We start from the raw sequence: 19,220 nt of genomic DNA on the forward strand, positions 1-19,220 counted from the left end.
AGGTTTTTACTGAATATGGAAAGACAAAAAAGCAGCATATTAAGTCATTTTCAAGATGAGGTGACATGTAAAATGCATGAGCAATGGTTTTCTTTGGTTTTAGTCATTGATGGACTTGGCCATATTTTTAGGATGGGAAAACATTTTTTTGAATGTTTCTCATGTGGAGGTGAAGAAAGAGCAATGAGTCACATATAAATCACAGAGTTTTTGATGAGTCACTGTGAGTAATAGTACTTTTATCAAAGATAAGAGACCCTCAAGTGGAGGACTGTCTACAAACTGCCGGTGAAAAACAAACAGGTGATCTGCAATGGAGGATTTGGCATGGTGCAATACCAGCAAATGCTTGTTAATAGCAATGGAGTTTTTGCTGAGTCACTGTGAGTAATAGTACTTTTATCAAAGATAAGAGACCTTCAAGTGGAGGACTGTCTACAAACTGCCTGTGAAAAATAATCAGGTGATCTGCAGTGGAGCATTTGGCATGGTGGAATTCCAGCAAATGCTTGTTAATATCAATGGCATCAGGACAAAACCTTGTACCTCCAAAATAATCACTTTTCAGGATATCCCCAAAATGACGTTTGTCCAATCATTACCTGTGTTTGGCTGATGGTAAGTCTTCTGCTGAAGATATGCAGCACTGTTTGCTGTCCCCTTTCGCTCAGACGTCCCTCCCTGCATACCTGCATATGTGTGAGCTGGTTCTCTGTGTGGTGTGCAACAAAAATATACAGCAGAGTCAGTTAAATTTACTCTTGAGGGATTATAATGGACTAAACAAATACATGTGCAGATTCTATTATCTAGTATGTGTGCATTCCAGCCATCCATTTTCTATACCACTTGTTCCTATTATGGTCATGGGGAAAGTGGAGACTATCCCAGTTGCATTTTGGGGGGAAATATTCTGGACCGGTCACCAGCCAATTGCACTATGGGGCATCCCATTAGATATAAACAGAAGTGCTTTTGGCTACCATGTCTCAATTTCCCTGGTGCCTTTTTAAGTGCTGCAGCATTATTTTTACACTGCTATGTGTCAAGACTTAGATGGATAGGTTGCTCTATGACTGTTCCAAGTAATGGTTGAAGGTCCCTCTGTGATTTGTCTCACCAAATGTTCGGGATGTGCATAGTGGAAAAGGAGGTATAAAACTGATAATACATTTGTGTGGTGCCGAGCAACCTGTATGCAAAAAAAATATATCCACAAGGATACAATAAGTGTTTTAGCGCTTTTTCTGATTCGGGTTTTATGCATCCGATTCGGATACCGATCATCCATGAGTAAGACTGTCCAATAGTTTTACAAAGTGTTGACAAAACACGGCGAAGAACACAGAAAACAATTTAAATGTTGAACTTGTCTATTGACACCTGATATCTGCATATCAATACAAAACCCTGAGATATAGCAATCAATTGTGATATGGATAATATACTCACTGCAGGTACACTGACAGTATTTCCTATGTCGAGTTGACAAAATGTTTCTCCCTTTTTCCCCACATTCTCCCAGCTTGGTAGGTGAATTGACAATTCACAATTCTCTTTATGGTATTCTGAGTGTGAATGGTTGGTTGTCTATATGTGCTCTGCGATTGGCTGGCAACCATTTCACGGTGTACCCTGCCTACTGCCCGAAATCAGCTGTGATAGGCTCCAACACTCCGCGACCCTTGTAAGGTTAATAAGGTTCGAATAATGGATGGGAGTCAGAAGTCACAAAATTGTTAATCTGTAACAATAAAGACTGATAAAGTATTTTGTATTTGTGTATTAGCAGATATGAAAGTACAATATTTTTGAATGAGTGCTTATACAGTGATAGAATTCCGTGTTTTGAAATGACAGTTTTCAATTGTTTGGGTGGAACACTATACAATAATTAGTGTTAGAGTCATTTGAGCATCTGATTTCATCTACCCGAGAAGTTTAGTATGGTGTTATAGGTAAATTATTGTTGCATTTTGTTCAAGATGTCCATCGTTGAGCAAGGAAAACAAAGATGTGGAGTAATAGGTGGTTCTTTATTTGCAAGCTCTTGGGTTGTTTTGCGGCAGTCAGTTCACAATGCACTTCAGCAGATGAAACAACAAGGTCAGACTCCAGGTCAGAAGGTTTTATACTGTCCGCAAGCAGAAATAAGGAAGAGGAGAAAAGGGAGGGGAAAAGAAAGAAAAAACATACCTGTATGTCTTGTTATCTACTGAATGTTTTTTATCTATGTGTCATGACTTTATTGAGCTCTGCCTTATGTGTAATGGAAAAGTTACCAAGCTGTGTGTGCTGTGTCAGTGTTCTGATTGAATAACTATGTGTGTATAAATTATTAAGAGTATTTACAAATTGATTGACATTATAAATTAATAGGAATATGTACACATTGATTGACATGATAAGTAAAACAGTATAAAAGTATGAAAAGTATATAGGTTTGTATAAACTAACAAAAACATGCTGTTGCTCTCTCCAATTATGAATTATATTTAAAAGTTAAAAAGAAAAAAATAACTTTGCATCTTTATCAAGTCAAATCGATGCATATGTAAGTGTAATTCTGAGTGAACAGTAATTGAATAAAGACAGGAAAACTTTTAGGTTTGGAAATAAAAAAATTGCATTGAAAAATTAACATGAAAATGTTTTTTCTGATATTTATTTAAATACAAGCATATCCTTCAGTTTTCGTAAGGTTTCTTTAGGCGCTCAGTTTTTTTCCCCCCATATTCCTATTTGAAGACTTGAACCCTTTCAGATACATTACATTAACTAAAGACTCTAAATTACCCAATATCCATTGGTTGTTTTAGTGTGCCATGCAATTGACTCGGGACCATTCTCTTGTGTACCCTGACTCTAGCTCACCAGTGACCCGAATGTGGGCAAACGTAGATGGATGGATGGATGGATGGATGGATGGATGGATGGATGGATGGATGGATGGATGGATGGATGGATGGATGGATGGATCAATATGGAGGGAGGGAGTTTAGGGTTGATGATGTAATGTAGCATACTCAAGTAGTATTTTCCAAGTATTTCAGTGGGTTTAAATTAAAGTGTTATTCTGAGCGAGAGCTTGAAACTGGTCAAAAGAAAAAATAAATGAATCAAAGCTGATGAACCCTTTATAGCTTTTAAGAAACATTTTATCAAGGAAGCAGACACCTTTAAGGGTCAGCACATCACGAGCAAAAAAAGCCTATCTTTCCACTCATCTTTCCAGTGTGAATTTTTTTTTAGCAATCTTTACTTGCATAAATAAGGTGTTTAAAAAAACTTTTGTTTGAGACACATACGCACATACCACCACACATGTGCACACAAACGGCCTGACAGACTAGGTTGGTGAGAGTAGATGTGGGCAGGTTCAGTGATTCAGGTGTCAAAGGCAGTCTGAACACTGTGTGTGTCTATTCTTTCTCCGGCAGACCTAACATGGCAGTTCTCCTCTCATGGGTGTTCTGAAAAGAGACAGAAAGGGCAGCAAAAGCGAGGGTGAAGTGGAAGGATGGGGAATGATGGCAGGTACTGGGGGATTCTTCCAATGCCCTTGACGTCCAGGTAAAGCTAGAATAAGAGGGAACAAGTACAATCCAAGAACAGGGATCAAAGGTAACACACCTTTAAGAGGAGTGTGTATCTGGGTGGAAAATCTCCAGTTGCATGTAAGGACTTTTAACTCATTTAACTACTGACCGTATACTGAGTATAAGACATGATTTTCTGATCGTGTGTTAGGTGGGAAACAAGTTCAATACATGAAAGAGTAACTGGCACCTTGCGTGATTGTGTCTGTGTGTGTGCGCGTGTGTGTGTGCGTGTGTGCGTGCGTGCATGTGTGCATGCGTGTGTGTGTGTACTCTCAAAATCCAGTATGAGACCCAGACCAAGGCTTTTCTTTGGCTGAGCAGATGTTTCCCTCTCACCTTGCCACACCTCATAAAGCATGATGGCTCAAGACCCTGGGGCCAGAATATCACTCACAGAAACACATGCATGCACCAATATGGCTGCCCAAGGTGAACCCCCACTATATATATATATATATATATATATATATATATATATATATATATATATATATATATATATATATATATATATATATATATATATATATATATATATATATCCATATATATATATATATATATATATATATCCATATATATATATATATCCATATATATATATATATCCATATATACATAATATGTATAATATATATACTATATATATACTACTATTAAGACAGTGATATTTAATAATTATAATAACTGTATTGGCCCGAGTATAGGATGGTGTTTTTAGCATTGAAATAAGACTGAAAAAGTGGGGGTCGTCTTACATTCGGGTCCGAGACATTATACCCATTCACAACACCAGAAGGTGCCAAATATCTTCAAAGTGAATGCTGAACTTAACTCCCCAGGCCAAAGTGAACCCCTGTCATGAAGAAGAAATATAAAAATAGCGGTAGCAGTTTGCATTATTTTATTGCAATGTTTTTCCTTATTCGGATGTTTCAAGACTACAGTTACAGTTAAACTTCACTTTGATGGTTAATGTACGTAGTTATTGCAATATTGTTGTTTTATCACAGTAGATTGGTTTATTTACATTTCAAAAACCAGAAGCCATTCATATAAAAATGTGATTGCACTTTAGTTTACATATTTAAATGTTCAGATATTAAGATGTGATAGATAGTTTTTGCATGATTTGAATGAGGCAAAATAACATGCTTTTTCACTCGAATATATTGTTATAATCATTTGTTTCAGATGTACTGTTATTATTTTCTGTATAAAAAATAATTTTGGTGTTCAAAAACTTGAGTCTTGAAAAAGAGGGGGTCGTCTTATAATCAGGGTCGTCTTATATTCGGGCCAATACGGTACTTTTATTTATTAATTCATACTAATTCAACTATATTTTACTCATTTCAATCTTCCACAACACTCTGTCACGATCCAAAATTTTTGTAACGGCTTGCTCACGAAGATAATTTCACACATCCTATCTCTGTCAAATCTTATCAGACATGAAAAAGTAATTATTTGGCTCGTTTTTAAATTTGGTGTTATTACAAAACCCTAACCCTCAGAATCAAAGCATTTTTTAATCACATAGAATTAAACAAAATGGCTTTTGTAACTCAGATTTGACTTTTTTTTTTTCTTTTACACTGTGTGGGTACACAAATAAAGAAAAACGATATGTGTGATTTTCTCCTTTAGACAGGCTGGTCTGTATCATGAAGATGTAGAGATGATTAAATTTAGGGGCCACTAGCTTGAAAATTGGCAAAGTGATGGACAGAATGACAGGCTACGTCTCGTCTATGGAGTCATTATCGAGCTCCCGAGTGTGTCAGAGATTCAGGGATGAAGGTGTTGAAGCTCCTTAAGCACATTCAAGGAGGTTGCAGAGAAACAGAAGAACATTGAGAGAAAACCTTAGGGGTTTCTAGCCTATTTTTGGAGTGCTATACTACCCCTAAATTCAATCCCACCACCCCTAAAACGAGAGATTTCATTATTTTTTTTATGCTTTTACTGTAGGTCAATATCAAACAAGCAAGAAAAGTGTATAGCCATACAGTACTTCGCCAAAATGTATTATTTTCAACAACAAAAATAAAGTTCTTGCCTCAAAAATACTTTATTCCACTTAGTCCGACTCAACTCACCTCAACTGGCAATAGACTGTCATCCATGCAGTTAGGGATGGGCAATGCGGGACAATTTTGACTCGATGCGATACCGATAACCGATGCGTGTGCCCTGACGTCAGCCTCATCGTTATTCCACAGATCTAGTATATAACTATATTGTAGCGTTAACAAAGTACAAGCAAAGACGTGGGTTTGGTAAACGGCTCTTTATTTAACAAAACAAGAGTTCAATGAGGCAACAACTACTGAACTTCCAGCCACGGAGGTGGAAGAGAGATCCATAGAATAGGACCGGGCGTGCGTAAAAGCCATGTCCGAGCCCCATCCACCGTCCCCGGACAGCCACCCGGCCGAGCGCCGGCCCCCGACTTCCATCCACGGAGGTGAAAGAAAGCTCCGTAGAGTATGACCGGGCTTGCCTAAAAGCCATGTCCGACCAAGCCCCATCCACCGTCCCGGACAGCCACCCGGCCGAGCACCGGCCCCCGACTTCCATCCACGGAGGTGAAAGAGAGCTCCCGTCAAGAAGGACCGGGCGTGCGTAAAAGTCATAATAGTTTTTCAAACCTTCTGTGTCACTCCAAATCATTAAATCCTTCAAACTCTTCGTCCTCCGTGTCACTTACAAACAAAGCCGCTAATGATGCCGGTAGTACGTGGGGCCCTTCGTCATCTTCGTCATCCCGTGATTGAATCCTTTGACCTTTATGTAAACAACTGCCGCGCGGCACGGTGACGTCACTTGCAGTTTAAATGACAGTAATCCCTTGCTACATTGCAGTTCGTTTCTCGCGGGTTCCATTTTTTTTTTTTTTTTTTTTTTTGACTTTTGAAAATTTGTAAAAAAAATTCACATATAAGTCGCTCCTCAGAATAAGTCGCCCCCCCCACCCAAACTAAGGAAAAAAACACGACTTGTAGTCCGAAAATTACGGTATCTAATAATATTAATATTCAAATAATTTTCGAGTGTAAATTTCTGTTCATTTATTTCTCATTTTGTACATTGCATTTCATATAAATAATAAACACATCCATTTTGAGGTACTTTTAATACTAGAGTACTGAATAGCACTCTGGAAAGAGAGGTGGTTCTTTGGCGCACTAATGTTCTGATGAATTGTACTTGAGAGAATAAAGAAATTGGAAACATTTCAAACATGAAAGAGAGAAGGGAACACAAATTCTGCAAGTTTGACAGACAGACCAGAGGGAAGTCAACACTGCTGCATTTCTCATTAAAACACAAAGGAGAAAATCCCTCTTCATCATGGGAGCGTCACCCTAGTGGTAATCCACTGTGTTGAATATGCTGAGCATCTACACACAAGTTGAAACACAAGGTGGCAGAGAGCCTGGCTCAGCTCCACAGTGGTTTCACAAACATACATTTTATTTATAAGCTTTTAAAAAACTGACCAGAATAAGAACTAACCGCAGGCAAATAACATCCCATTACTTTGTATTCCAAATAACAACAGCAATTTATACCAGATATCTAAACAGGTTAATAAACTGCAAAGATTTCCACATTTCATCAGTACACTGTGGTTGGAGCATAGACCGATTAGCATAGAATAAATGTGTATGTTGTCTTGCTGTTTGATATTTTATACATGTTTGAAACCACGTCTTTTCACAAGACTGAAATATCATTTTTAGTCCTTTCTTATGTATGTATTTTTCTCTTATCTGAGACACTTAGAGGTAAGGCACTTCCTATCATGGACAATCATTCACATCCTCTCCACGACACTGGCAACAATAAAGGAACTCTCCCTCAAACAGCAGTTTAAATCATATTTTGAATGTTCAAGATTTACTTATGTCTATAACAATTCCACGCATAGTGTAAAGAAACTACTCATTGACACTGAGCCATAATATATACCATGTTTTCCTGTAAGTGACTGTAAGTCATGTTTTTTTTTTTTCATAGTTTGGCTGGGGGGGTGCAACTTGTGCCCTGGAGTGACTTATGTGTGCAATTATTAACACATTATGTGACATACCGTAATTTTCGGACTATAAGTCTCGTTTTTTTCCATAGTTTGAGTGGCGGGGCGACTTATACTCGATCCATCCATCCATCCATCCATCCATCCATCCATCCATCCATCCATCCATCCATCCATCCATCCATCTTTTTCCTTATCCTGTTAATTCTGTGTTGCCGAAATCTATACCAGCTAATTTGGGCTGAAAGGTGAAATCCAATCACAGCACATATAGAGACAGACAGCATTCATGCTACCATTGATGCAACACAATCACTATGTGGGAAATGAGCCCACCCTGCCTGCATCAAAGTCAAGAGAGTGCCCACATGTGCAAAAGCAATTATGCATCTCAACATACTAAACACTGGTTCAACTCGTACCCACAGTATATTCATGACTAAGTTTACGCTGTTCAATCATGACTCCAATGTGAAATATGGCGCAAACATACGATGCATAATAATAGCTATTGGGTGTATTATAATTAACCAAAATGTCAGTACAGATCACTGTCAGTATGATACTTTATGATACTTTTTGCACAAATTGTATTGCTACTGCTGTGGCATAATTAAGCTATATTACTTGTATTCATTACTTGCCAGTTGCCACAGACCAAAAAGTGACACCTTAAATTTCTCTTTTTTTCCTGCTTGGATTCGATTGATTATACCCCCCCATGGGTTGGTTCAATCCTTCTGTTTGTCCGCCCGCGCCATCCGTCTGTCCGCCCGCTCGCCCATCCGCTCGCCCATCCGCTCGCCCATCCGCTCGCCCATTCGCTCGCCCATCCGCTCGCCCATCCGCTCGCCCATGTGACCATCCATCCATCCATCCATCCATCCATCCATCCAAATATTTAAATTCCCTTTTATATGATCGCTTTAGAGTATCCCTTAATTGAGGATGAGAAATAAACAACTATGTCATTTTTCTTCAATTTCATTTGCAAATGGTTTTGTGCAATGTCTTTGTCTGAATATCCATCCATCCATCCATTTTCTGAACCGCTTAGTCTCCACAGGGGTCGCGGGCATGCTGGAGCCTATCCCAGCCGTCATCGGGCAGTAGGCGGGGGACACCCTGAACTGGTTGCCAGCCAATCGCAGGGCACACAGAGACGAACAACCATTCGCACTCGCACTCACTCCTAGGGACAATTTGGAGTGTTCAATCGGCCTACCAAGCATGTTTTTGGCATGTGGGAGGAAACCGGAGTGCCCGGGGAAAACCCACGCGGACACGAGGAGAACATGCAAACTCCAAACAGGGAAGGCCGGAGGTGGAATCGAACACACACCCTCCTAACTGTGAGGCGGACGTGCTACCCAGTGCACCACCGAGCTGCCCTTTGTCTGAATATTCTGAATAAAAAACAAGAAAGAAAGAAACAGCTTGAAGCAAGCATGATGTGCCTCCGTGCAAATAAGTATTTTCTCCTAAAGGCGATGCTATCGGTTGGTTTCCATTTCGTGACAGGGAGACAGTGAAATTGAGCGGCAAAGAACCCTTTCAAATTTTTTAACAAGTTTGAGTCCAATCAAAACATATTAATATTATATTTTGATGGCTTTTCAACAGAAATGTTGATCTCTAGTCTCATATCATAGCTAAATATTTTCAACCTATAGCAAAAATAAAAGGATTGGGCATCACAGTTGAATACTTGTGGAGAGAAGTGTATTTGTTGATATTTTACATTTTATCTTCCAGGCTAGTATTAACTTGAGGCACCACATTTAATCTTCCACCCCACCAACAATCACAGTCACTCCGTCGTCAGATTATCTTGGTTACAAAAAGACAAAACAAATATATTGTCTTTGAAAAGACATTCTATGCATAGTAACTTACTTTCTCTCTCAATTTAGCTTTGTGTGGTTGACTACCCCCTGATGGGAAGCTTTACAGAAGCTTCACACATTTGGTCCTTCTTTTATCGACACAGCGGCACAAACGTTGCTGTCAAATGCACACACATACACACGAGCCCATCACTTGTCATTATTCGCTCAGTCAAAGCAGATCATAGAGCCATTAATTGAGAGTGCAATCATGCTCTGAGCCTACGGTTCAAAGGAGCTGATAATAAGCTGTGATAGGTCCAGTTGATGAAAAAATTCAGGCAGGCAGATGTAATGCAGAGACACACTGCTGTGTGCTTTAACTTGTCCTTGTATATTTTTCCACTGCACGCCATAAATCAATTAATATTAGGGACCATTTTAAGTGGTTGTGGACTATTGAATTTGAATGCCTAGTAGAACAAATTTAAAACTTGATTATTTGTGATGCTATATTGGATTTGGGTCAGTGTTTTGCCTTCACTGATTCTTTTAATCCCGGGCAGGCATGGCTAACTGATGGTCCACAAAATGACCTTTACAGTAATTGCACCAGCAGTTGGCAAGCAAGAGGGCTTCAGGTGGAAGTAGTCCACCGCGCAGGGCAATGTGGAGAGAGTGGAGTGGGAATGCTCTGTGGGCAGCTCAGCTTCACAGCAACAGCGGTGGACTGCTTGCTGATGGTTGGGTAAGATGAGTTGCCAATAACACTGTTGTAGCAACTGTTGTTGAGATCATCAAAGTTGCCCCAGTTGCCTGATGTCTCAAGTCATTAAGGACAAACTCTTCAATCAAATCAACACATCAAATTTTTGTTATTCACTCAAACTTAATTTTTGTTTCATACTTGACTGGTCACTGGAAGCATGGCTTTCAATCATCAACAATTGCGAGCACTAACAAAATTAAGTTTTATTTTATCATAATTAAAGTCTTCAATGGATGACGGGATTAAGGGAGATAAAAAACATTAACTACCATGTTTAAATACAGTTTAATTAAAAAATAATTAAACTTAATTAATTGAAATTGAAAGTCATGGATAAATGACAACCAAGTCCAACCAGCTTTTACTGTCCCCCCATTACCACTTTCTTATCAGCCTACTGAATGTTTGCTTTGTGAACGACTACTTTTGTTCTGTATTTCTGCACAGATGTGGTCAACAAGACAATTCAATCATGTGTGTTGGAGGTGGTTATGTAATATTGATAAATTTTCTATACTGCTTCTACTCATGGTTGTGGGGAATTAAGCAAAAGGCGGGATAAACTGCCAGTCAGTCACAGACAAATAATTCATATTCAAATTCACACTCGTGAGTGATTTATAATCTTTAATTAAACTAAAAAGCATGCATGTTTGGGGATTGTGGGAAGAAACCAAGGAACCAGGAAAAAAAAACACACACAATAATGGGCAGAACGTAAAACACCCCACAGAGAAGTTCCGACAGTGCTTTTTATTGTGTGGGAGATGTGCTAAATGTCACTGTGCTGTCCACGTTGTGATTTTTTGAGTGTAAAATTTTAATTTAACTATCGCTACCCAAAACACTAATAGAAGTCTAGATATATGTAGGAACTTAAATTAGGGATTTAGGATTGATTATTCTATTCATTATTCCATTGATTAATTGGGAAATCTGTTGCAAATTTATTTTGCATTAAACTGTATTACACAGTTTTTTTTCAGATCAATTACTGATTGTCAACCAAGTATTGCTGTTTATATGGTATTGTTTTATGATAAAAAAATACAACTAAACAACAATTCAATTTGATACCTCTCACTTTAATTTTGATTTGTAGAAAACATAATATTAAAACTGTGAATTTTGTCAAAAAGAGGCTGAGTTTGCATCCATTGTTATGAAAACCGACCAGCATGTAAAAAGATGGCTGCATGGGTTTTCTTCAAGTACTTGATTTTGGTCGGCATTCACAAAACATGCATGGTAGATCAGTTTGGTACTCTTAATTGCCCGGAGGTGTGAATGTCAATGTGTCTGCTTTTTAATGTAGTATTCTGGAGAAGAATATTTCTAAAAGTCAATAGGTACTTCTCAAGTGCACAATTGCTTATTGGAAAGTTGCAGTTCATTTGCTTTTGCTATAATACTTATTGTGTATTCATTGATAGATTAGGGATCATATATTCAGGAAAGGCATGTGAAAAAAAAAAAGAGTCTCATGTTGACTGGTGGTAACTTATTCATGTTGTTTTCCTGGATTAATAATCAGAAAAGTTACACATTAAATCAATCAAGTCATTCTTTTCAAAGAAAACATTCACCTTGTGTGTGAGGTTCATCAGTAGGGCACGTCAGAATCTGTGTCAAAAGCTAAACCTAAGATTTTTTTCAAAAGGAAAATAGGTAGGTGTAGAAGCTAAAAGCAATTAAAATGGCTTGTTCTGAGCATGGAGCCGCAGTCAGTGAACCATGCTGTATTGCACTTAATGGTGCATTACTGCCTCAAATGGTTGAAGTATATTTTTGTAATATTGGAAACAAGAGGGAAAAAGTGCACTCTTAGGACACACCACTAGATACACTTCCATAATGAAACCCATGAATCAAACTATTTTAAATTTGGTGAAGCTTTACAACAATAGACTATGTCCACATCAAAATGAGTCAATGCGATACTTTTTCACTTTTGAAGTGTCCCCATATACAGCTAGTATTTCTGATATTTTGCTGGTCTTGGGTCACTAAATAAAATAATATTAAAAGCAACTATCAAGATTGAATACCTATAGGGGAGCATCATTAAAACGTATTTCTTTGAAATTCTGGAAATTTAACATTCGACGTGGCAAATGTCAGATTGCCATGATTTAAAAACCTTTTATTATTTGAGTCACTAAGAGCCAGACTGGGTGAAATTAAAGTATTGTATTTTCATGGATCGTAATTTCTGCACTACTAGGCACACTTAGCAACTAAAAATTCACTCAAAAAAACACAGTGTGCCTTATAATGCAGAGCACTTTACATATGGATCAATTCATGAATTTGTTGATCCATACTGGTTGTGCTTAGCGCTCTGCCAAAATGTTTCAGTACGAATAGTAAATTACAAGGTGGCATCACTTCCCAGCATTACGGCAGCCGTGGTCAGGGGGCGTCACTGAATTTTTTTTCTCACTCACACTGTCAGTCACACACACATTCACACCGTCATATGTGGGACTCGAACTCACGGTGTCGGCACACAAGGAAAGCAAGTGCAGCCCTACACCATCAGTGACTCCCCGTCACTGAGTAGCTGTTCTACCCGAGGCTATTTCATTTCAAAATAGGCTGTTCCGTGAATGTTTTCCAGTACGTTTACGGATCAATATACAACGGAATCATATATAAGCAGCACCAATGTGTTAAATCGGTCTTTAGTCGGTTCCGATAACTTTTATGGGAGAGCAGTTGAGAAATGTGATTGTTTACCGGGGGCTGCCATGACACTTTGCTGAGGATCATGGGAGTCTGCGAGCTGAGGCTCATGGGAGTTTGCGGGTGGCTAATGCTATAATGATAGCTGCTATGCGCACGAGGCTCTTTCATTTCAAAGTAGGCGGCTCTGTTAATGTTTCGAGTAAATGTACGGATCAATATGGAAGGGAAACATAAGAAACCAGTACTAATGTGTTAGATCCAACTTTAGTCGGTTCCGATCACTTTTATAGAACATAGTTTGAGAAACGGGGTTGTTTACGGGGGCTCATTGGTTATTGGTTATTGTTCAACCCTTGTCAACCTCAGTTTGATGCAGTATAGCTTCTATTTTATGTGCCTTTTAATCCGGTGCGCCCTATATATGAAATAATTTCTCAAACTGAAAATTCAATGAGGGTGCGTCTTATCCAGTCTTATGCGCCTTATAGTGCAAAAAATATGGTATTTGTTGTTTGGGTGTGGGAGGGTGTCACATTTAAGGGAAGTGCAGAAAAGGCAGAGAGAAAGAATATGGAAGAGAAAAGTCGTATCTTTCAGATAAATACTCATCTCTGTCAACGTTTAGTTTGATATGTGCCGGCAATTCACATTTATAAGATGGCCACATCAATGAAACATCACACAAAATCCATCTTGCGATACTTGAACTTCTCTATATGGCGCAGGATCTCATGCTCGACCTGAAGGACCCTGGTTTCATATCTGGAGTTGCTGATTCATCTTTCAAAAAAAAAAAAATTGCCAACACATCACCAACATGCAAATCACCCAGCTTTTATTGCAGGTGTACAATTTTAAATCTCCTGCAAAATGAAAAAAACAATGAGTTGGCAGACTCTAGTTCTCAGGGGCTCATTTATGCATTACACAAACTTCATATTTTACCATTACAGCGCCACGATTGTAGATGACATATGAAGAGATTTCTGACTCTGAATCATGATCATATTTTCCAAGCAGCTCACCATGTTTGTTGTTTTCATCCTGTGCTCATATCATGGCCAATATAACCATCTCCCCACAATGACTCTTCAAACAAGCAGGGTCAATAAACATGCTGTGCTGCTTTGTGCACCGATATTGCTCCCCCTCTCTAATTCAACTTATTTAATGCATGCTGCAACTCTGAGCAACAACTCTGGTTGGCATCATCCTCTACACCCACAGTATAGAAAATTTACTGATGAAGTCACTATGATTTCATTGTCTAAAATGCCTGGCAAGGTAGCTGCATGCTTTATTTGATCACGACTCAAGAGTGTGAACGTTTCTGTCGGATGTGCAGACTTTATAAATTAAATTGCAAATTCATGTTGTGCATTCTCTAAAATGGTGTTTTTCAGAGTTCATCTGATGCAACAAGAGTTAGAGCAAATGCATCACTCCCACGCACCCTGACAAACTTAATTAAATCAGGGCAAGTTTTGAGGCTTTGTCTCAAGATGAACTCAAGATTACCATTCATGTGAATTTGTATAATATTTACCTTTACAATAAATATTTAGCAACACAAGCTTGAAATAGTGTCTGACATTTTCCTGGTAACCCAGGATCACCTATTTAATTGAATATATTTGCAATTATTGTATTACTGCAAATGTAACCATCAATAGTTGATGCAGAGCTAAGACAAAATGCATGTTTAAAATGGAGAAGATATGTTTCTAATCTGAGAGAGACAATTTGCACTTGAATTTTAATTTTGACAGTTACTGTAGTGACCAGTGTCGAGTATTTAGCATGAAGCAAATTCTTTGTAATGTGTCAAAATTGTAATCTAAGATTATACCACATTACTATGACCAATGCGGAGGGAGCACTTGAGTATCAAAACAGGGAATTTGGGAGTATTGCTGCCCCTCTTCCAATTATTGGTAGGCCTGTCATGTTTGGCACCGAACAAAATATTCCCATACTTGCCATGCCATTCTGTCAAAAGCAGTTGATTAATGAATAGACATGTCAGCCACGCATTAGAAGCTACGCCTGGTAAGAAGCAGGAGAATTATGCATGAACCTTCCTGTATTGTTGGGTGGATATGACAGGCCCTGTAATAGGTCATATTTTACTTAAATTATACAAACATATTTATTTTTAAGTAATGTATATACAGCAAATAAATTATTAAATTAAAACATTTATGGACAATTTTATGGAAAGACAAACTACACAAACCAGGTGACTGTGAATAACAATTCAACACATCAGCACAATCTCCTGACAGCTAATCTAATGAAGTACCTCTTCTCATCACTTGCCGCCAAGTGGCAACGCTTTGTCAAGGCTCTTCAGCATCTCTTACTGATGAACAAGGCAACCTTTTGTGATTGTAAGAGGCATGGCGGGTTGTTAATCACTTCCAACGTAAGGCCTCTCGTAGACTCAACAGCTCCTGTCCGTCATACAGTGTATGAGATGTGCGATAGTAGTGATGGATGTGCAATACTGACAAGTGTGTTTTTCAGCCCCCCCCCAAAAAAATGTCTATTTTGGTGCAACAGCTATACCAGACAAAAAAAAGACAGACACTTTATTAGGCACTTGCACACGTGTTCTAATGACAGTAAAGAGCTACAGTACATAAATAGACTTATTCAGTCACAAGAATGGCACAACGCAGAGTGTCCTCATATTTGTTTGGCTGTAAAAATGTGATGGACATGTAATTTTGTTCCACTTCAGGAATATCTTTGGAGGAACCTGGGTGATTCCATCTGTTTGGATTTTAAATCAGGGACATTTTCAGACCCTTTGGCATGACACTCGTATACTCTCAGGTGTCGTCTACATATTCATTCTGATGATCTTTGTGATTGTTCTCCACCTTCAATGGAGTCCAGCAGTGTTCATCTAACTGACTGCATTTGACTTGGAAAGACACACCTGCCGACTGTCTATCAGACTTTACAGCTCACAGTGCATGTCACAGCAAAGGAGAATTATGAGGTTGAGGAACTGACCAAAGAACTCTGAGACAGACTTGTGGCAAGACACAGATCTGATCAAGGTAGGAAAATAATTTATTCTGCAATTAAGGTTTCTAAAACCAAAGAGGCCTCCATAATCCCTAATGGGAAGAAATTTGTGTCGACCATGACTCTGCTGTCCATCCGGCCAAACTGAGCATTCAGGGATTAAGAACCTTGATGAAAGTCCAAAAGAAGACTCAAAAGATCACTGGGACTACACTCCAGAGATGCAGTGGTGAGATGGAAGAAATTTCTACAAAGCATCAAGCATCAGAGTGACTCAATGGAATATTTTCCTTAGTGCAAGAGACATGAGAGCTTGCATAGACGAAAAGAACAGGTATGCCAGGCTATGAGAAATAAGATTCTATTGTCTGATTAGATCAAAATAGAACTTTGTGGCCTTATCTCTAGGTGTTACGAGTGGAGGAAACCAGACGCTATTTACCTGCCACCTGGCCAATATATATATATATATATATATATATATATATATACTATATATATATATATATATATATATATATATATATATATATATATATATATACCATGTAATTAATATCTAAACAGTTTATAGGATCAGATTGTATTATTGTATTCAGCCAAAACTGATATCAACAGCTAGCAATTCATCTCAATTTTATTCAAAATGGATTCCCTGCATAGAGTAGGAGTTCTACTAGGATTGCTTACATGTGGGGTTTTTGGATACATTTTGTATATCTGGATTAGATTCTACATTAGTGAATGTTAAATGCGCTGAGTCTGGATTAGATTGTTTCCTCATTTAATTCATACATTACTATTAAATGTGTGGCTTTGCTTAGATAGAAGTAGCATTAAAAGCTTAACACATTTGTTCCAGGGGGTAAAAAGAGACAAAATTAATAACCTTTGCAAGAATTACTCACTTTTATATATTATTCGTGCATTAAGGGATTAAACTAGAATTTGCACACTCCTCATCACAACCATGTTTCTCAATATGTTTGCAGCTTTTATTGGAACCACATGAGGTGGCTCAGGCATCTGATTAGTATACTTCCCAAATGCCTCTCTGGTGAGGCATGTCCCACTAAAAGGAGGCCCCAAGGAGGATCCAGGGCACGCTGGGGAGATTATGTCATCTTGGAATCCCCTAAAATGAGCTGGACCAAGAGGCTAGGGAGAGAGAAGTCTGGGTTTCCTTGCTTAAGTCACTGCCCCCGTGAGCCGACCTCGGAAAGAGAATGAATGAATGAATGAACGAACAAATGAACGAACGAACGAATGAATGAATGAATGAATGAATGAATACTATACATACTGTATGTTGGCATGAACAAGATATCTTGTCAATCATTTGCTTTTGCTTTCACATATGGGCACAAAGTCACGGCCTCAGTTTCCTTGGCCGCCCGGATTATTTAGCAGCACAAGTTCAAAGAAATTGAACAGCCCTCAAAACAAGAGCAAAGCGACAAAAGACTTCATCATGAATAAATCATGCTAATAATAAAGTGGCCCTGGGTAAGAATGGGTTATTCACCATGCACGATAACATTATTGTGGCTTTGGCCAAGAATTTGAGGTGGGGGGGCGGAGTGAAACTAAACTATGTTCAGTTTTGAAAACTACAAACTCCTCCTTTAAATCAAGAGATGGATTTAATAAAAAAAAAAAAACATGTTTTTACTTTGCTGTATAAATTTGGTGAAGTTTTTTTCAAGATGAACTAAAATATTTGGAAGCAAGACTTTAGTAATGAAAAAGGGAAACATGTTTAGTATAACACTAGGTGTAAGTGGTTTATGAGGTATATACAGCGAATCCATTTGTAATGCAACACCTATTTTCCTATTCTGTACTTTATTCAGCCAAGGAGAAAGAGTATGCTTGTTGTCATAGAAACCTTTCTTGTTGTTCATGTAGTTGTTGAGACATTTTGCAGGAAGTGATCCATTGCTACTTTTCCACATGTGCTTGAATGTCAGTGTGCAACCTTATGTGTGTGGAGGTAGGAGGGGGGGGTGAAGGTACATGTGTGGCTGTTACTAATTCACAGCCAGCCCCGGAGACTGTTATTCTCCAAGAAAAGATCAGTGTTGCATATTCAGATGATCTGTCTCATGGGGGTCATTAAAAAGCATGTTTCAGAGGAGCCAGCATTTCCACACTGCTGTTAATGAGCTATGGTTATGGCTTTATTAAAACTAACACTTGTCAGCCTGTCTGCATTTGGACATTGATACAGAAAGGACATCAATGTGAATTGGCCTTTTTGCTGCACAGTTGTACATAGAAGTCATTTGATATGTTGCCAATCTTTTCAGAAAGATGCAGCATGCATCAACTGCTCTGTGTCAGTTACATCCAGAAATTATGAAAATTGAAATGTGCTGCCAACCTCAAAAGTGATATGAAACAGTTGACAGCATTGTAATTCAGTGCAACAGGAAGCTTTGTCGACAATGCTCTAAATTTGGTACACCAGCTGAAAGCTTGTTAACATCCATTTCCAAGCATTAGTGAAAACCACTATACTTGTGTTTCATCTTAAGGATGTCTTTTCTAGAAAGTCTTGAGTACAGTACTTTGGTCATTTGGATAATGTGGAATTTTAAAACTGACACTAAATTATGTCAGGACTCAAGAAACAAATGAGTTGTGACAATTTGAATTGGATTTAAGCATTTTCTTCTATTTAACTGTCTGCATATTTTTCACATTCCATTTTCAGTAAGGGCTAACATTCTTCTGTTTTACGAAATGTCTTTTAAAACCAGTATATTTCTTTGCATGCACTTAATTTGTTGCTTAAGTCGAAAGGAGCACATAATTGCATCCAGTGAGGTCATCACAGCAACTTGCAGTTGACCCAACGCTCTCTCACAAATGGGATAGTGGCAAACAAGAAAATGAGCGGTGGTTATGAGTGCAAATGGAACCAAAAATGGTCTGCATAAAAGCCAAAAATTACACAGTGAAAAGAACAAGACCACCACCAGGATGTGACATTATCAATGACTGATGAAGAGAGCACTTTCACAGAAATATCCTTTTATCTCTCCGGAAGCATTTGAATTGGGTTAAATGGTGCACAAGAGACAAACCTGCTAGGAGATCAGATCTGCAATTATTCAGATCCATCAGAGAACAGCGTCTCTAGCAACTCGCAGAAATTGAAGCTGATCCTCTGTGCCAGAAGCAGCATGCTCTACATGTAGCCAGATAAAACATGCGGGGTGCAGTCCGCCACTGTGAACAATTGAAGACCA

The 19,220-nt window shown here is 38.4% G+C and overlaps 1 long non-coding RNA gene across 1 annotated transcript in view; it reads right to left on the reverse strand.

Annotated features, from left to right (window-relative positions):
- Positions 1-612: 612 nt before the first annotated feature.
- Positions 613-19,220, reverse strand: part of LOC147056621 (uncharacterized) — a 41,917-nt gene continuing 23,309 nt past the window's right edge. The window contains exon 3 of the long non-coding RNA XR_015066139.1: positions 613-712. This is a non-coding gene — a long non-coding RNA (uncharacterized LOC147056621). The remainder of the gene's footprint in view (positions 713-19,220) is intronic.

Source organism: Syngnathus leptorhynchus, chromosome 5, assembly GCF_054491065.1.
Source record: "Syngnathus leptorhynchus isolate UIUO chromosome 5, UIUO_Slep, whole genome shotgun sequence".
NCBI lineage: Eukaryota > Metazoa > Chordata > Actinopteri > Syngnathiformes > Syngnathidae > Syngnathus > Syngnathus leptorhynchus.